A 4004-nucleotide genomic window follows, 5' to 3' on the forward strand; every position below is an offset into this window, starting at 1 on the left:
TTTTTTTTTTTTTTGTTGTTTTTAATGGGCCAAGTTGATGACTCTGTGATTTCAGTGTGTGATAAAAACCTGGCTGTGGAGACCATCCGTCTACAGTATGTAGCCTGGGAAGAAAGCTTTTCCTGAACAAGATGTCTCATTGTCTTTTTGCCCCCCCCCCTTTTTTTTTTTACGGATGTATGTATTGTGGGTAGTTTGGGACACTCTTAATTTTGCTGATGTAATGCACTTGGATCCCATTCCTCATTCCATGCTCCATGAATAGACCCATTGATAACAGTAAGACCACACAAGTAAACCAGGCTAGCAGAACTGTGTTCCTGTGTTCCCGTGTTTTATGTGGAGATTAAATTTAGGTGATGAAATACTCATTGTTTGTGTGTAGCTGGCTCTTGTGGCATAAGCTCACATGGCCCAAGCAGAACCCTGTATTTATAGCTGTAAGTGAAATGTTCTAAATGATGTTATTTTTGTAATCTGAAGTGTTTTGGTTTGGTTTGGTTTGTTTTTTTTCCACACGAAGAAAACTGTGAAAAAGCCAAGAGCACCTCTACTGCAGGAGCTGATGGAGTTAAAATTGGGTGCTGTTGTTAGGCGTGGATGGTTAAATCTTGGCTGTGAAGGCTGAGATTTAACTAAAGCAAACAAGGCCCTATTTGCTTTCTGCTTTGTCTTTGTTTCGTATTTAGCCACATTAATCTAGGTAATCATACCAAAAGCTGTATTAATTCCCTTCTGCCTCTGGTACTCACAGATGGAGTAGAAATGGACTCTCTTTCCACGTTAGTGGGATCAAGGTCCTTCCTAAAGCATTGATTTATTTATGGGGGCAGAAATGTATAAAGTACAGGAGGGATGCTTCTCTCCTGCCTCCTCCTCTTTGTTCTGTGACATACAGCTATAAGATACAGAGACTACCAGCTCCATGTCTCCAGCTATCCGTACAGGTTTTTTCATGGATGTGGAGTTTGACTCCATTCTGTTGATGGGAAGAACTGGTTTAGGGAGGCGAAGACTCCATCCAACCTTTCTCTGGCAAAGCTCATTGTGCCTTGGGGCATTTCACCTCTGTGGGAGGCTGAAGCACTTTTTTCTGCTCTTGTTGGGATAAATACCTGTGCAGGTATCTTTACTCATAGGGAACTCCACAAGCAGACACTTGAGAGGGTGTTGAGAGTGAGAGAAGGGGATTTTGTGTTACCAAGTTAGTTTTTCTATCATTGTTCTCTGCGTGCTGGATTCATCATTGCACAGGCTGCAGTTGGCTCTGCAGCCAGAACATCCAGAAAGTTTAGTGTATTCATGTTCTTGATGAGATTTATTGAGAAAATAAGGCATGCAGTAGGAGAAGTTGTGAGAAATGTAATATGTGTGTATATATATATATATATATAAATATATATATATATATATAAATACTGCCTATAATGTTGTTCATGCTTAAACATTTATGGAAAAAATACATGTAGAGAGCATTATCTTTTTTAATGTGTGAAACTTGATCAAAGCAAAGTGAACAAGTAGCCCACAGCAGTTTTTGGAGGTACATAAAGTGTCCTTGAAAAGAGAGAACCAGTGTGTCAGTATAAAACCTATGTTGGTTTAAAGATCAGAATACATGGAATAAACTGTGTCAGCAACAACAGATTGACCAAAGAGTTAAATTATATTTAAATTTGCAGTCTTGTCTAGTAATTTAGTGCTACATTAATGAATTTTGTAGTGAGACTGTTTGGAATAGAATCCTTTTTTCATCAGATGTTGTGCATATGCTGTCTGTGTTTGTCTAAAATAAAATGTAATGAAACAGCTAATAAACCCCCAATTTATTTGTTTCCTTTGAGAAGTAAATTCTTAATGTACAACTACTGTTCTTTGTATTGTGTATATGCTTTTTCTCTTTCAGAGTGTACCTTTTTGAAGGGCTTTGTTACTAAACATTTTCTCTCCTTTTGCTTCTAATTAACAAAAATAATATGCTTATATTTGTGTGCGGGTAGTCAGGCCAGCAAGGGCGGGGAAAGCTCCCAAACCCTTCTCCTACCACTCTGCTGTTGCACAAGGGCCCCTTAGAACTCTAGACCATGGTGCCTGGGAAGCAGAATGATAAAAAGGGAACTAGGAAAAGGCACAACTTTGTCTGTTTTTTCTTACATTTGACCTTCAGAGGTGTTCAAGAGAAAGGAACAAATTGTGACTGCACATGTAAGTTCTGAGGTGGTTTTGTTTTGATTTGTATTTTCAGGGCTCTGTAAAGTTAGAGGATGAAACAGAACAAACCCAAACCAATCTAGCAAGAGTCGGGCAGTTAATACTGGCGTGAATGCATTGGTTGAAATAGGTCAAAATCATTAATAGCTGCTCATCTCTTAATGACCCCAGTGCATCATCTTCCAGTTCTTTGGCAGTCATTCCCCAGGAAGCAGTTGTCTTTTTCCATTAATACTTATATTAAACGTTATATTAAACTTTATTTTTGCTGTCCAGGTTGTTGACTTCCTCTAACACCAAGGACTGGTATAAACTACCTGTCCTAGTTAGAACAGCTGAGACCAGCTCATCACCGTGTAACCCACGGTTACACCCTTGGGTGTAACCCAAACTGTGTATTCTATACCCTTCCATGCCATTGCCCAGAAACTGTTAACAATAAACCATTTACAGCAGCTGCCCAGAGCACGCCTGAGCCCTCAGGTTATAAGCTGGGTGTTAGAGGCCTGTGAGATAGGAGGATGCTCCTGTCCTCACACCCATTGTGGAACTCCCCGCCCTGAGGGAGGTACTGGGCATTCCTGCCTGAACCTGAGGATACATAATCTTGGGGTCTGGGACTTCTGTACCACTTGTGGGATCCAGAGAAGGACTGGAACTTGGACTAGACTGCGACCACCATTCTCAACCAGACTGAGACCACTACTCTTGACCAGACTGTGACCACCTCTCTCAACCAGACTGCAATCACCACTCTCGACCAGACTGCAACAGCACTCCCAACCGGACTGCAATCACCAGCCTCGACTGGAGTGCAACCAGCAGTCTCACTGACAGGTTTTCCCTCTCCTTTTACTTTTTGGACTCAGGGGGACCACGTGGGGCTCAGCACGGGCAGGGGAGGCCCAATGAACACCACTCTGTTCATGCCCCAGGATGGGGTGCCGGGTCATACATCTGGGTTTTGTGGGTTAAAACCAATTGTTTGTCTGTGTAGTTGTATTTATTGTATTATTTTTATTAAATTGTTATTCTGACTTATAATCTCTTTTGAGTTAGGTTCATTTCCCCTGCTGGTTTACCTTTAAACCAGCACATTTTTGGTGCCCAATGTGAGGCAGAGAGAGAAGTCAGAATCACAATTTCATTTTAAGCATTTGTCTATTTGGATACAGAAACTCCCTGATCACGATGTTGTTTGATGTATTCACATGGATGTTGTATCTGAGCCTGTTCATATTCCCACATGGGGAACTATTATCCTATTCTGATGCTCTCTGTAAGACCAGGGAGAATGATCAAAACTGCTTTATTGATATACTGTGTTTATGTTGTCATTACATCAGAAGCAATGAGTTTCATTGTAAATGTGTATTCAGTCCTGTTTGCCTGTCCTGGTTTGGGTTGCTACTTCTGGGGCCTCATTAAAAATCGCACCCAGTCTTTTAGGGGAACAGGAGGGAATGGTTGTTTCCAGCCTTTCACCTCCTTCTTCCCCTTCAGATCTGCTACAACAGTCTTTGAAAATATTGAGTTTCCTTTTGATGTTAATGACAGTGTAACGTTGTTAGTGTTGCTTTGTCTGCTCTGTACTGTCTACACCATGTTTAGGGTCAGAACAGGGCCTTCTAGGGAGGTTGTCTGGACGCCTGCCCTGGGAATGTATAATGTTGAGTGGCACAGGAAGTTGGAGGACATCAGCCAGTATTTGGAGAAGTTTTCTCCTCCAATGATCTGGAATTTCACCCCTGAACAACTGCAGGATCCTGTTAGCATGATAAGACTGGTGAAGG

The 4004-nt window shown here is 41.5% G+C and overlaps 1 protein-coding gene across 6 annotated transcripts in view; it reads left to right on the forward strand.

Moving 5' to 3' along the window:
- ATG10 (autophagy related 10) overlaps nucleotides 1-4004 on the forward strand; it is a 62078-nt gene that overhangs the window by 3891 nt on the left and 54183 nt on the right. The gene's annotated exons all lie outside the window — the stretch shown is intronic.

Source organism: Corapipo altera, unplaced genomic scaffold (genome assembly GCF_003945725.1).
Source record: "Corapipo altera isolate COAL_440 unplaced genomic scaffold, ASM394572v1 61411, whole genome shotgun sequence".
In the NCBI taxonomy this organism is placed as follows: domain Eukaryota; kingdom Metazoa; phylum Chordata; class Aves; order Passeriformes; family Pipridae; genus Corapipo; species Corapipo altera.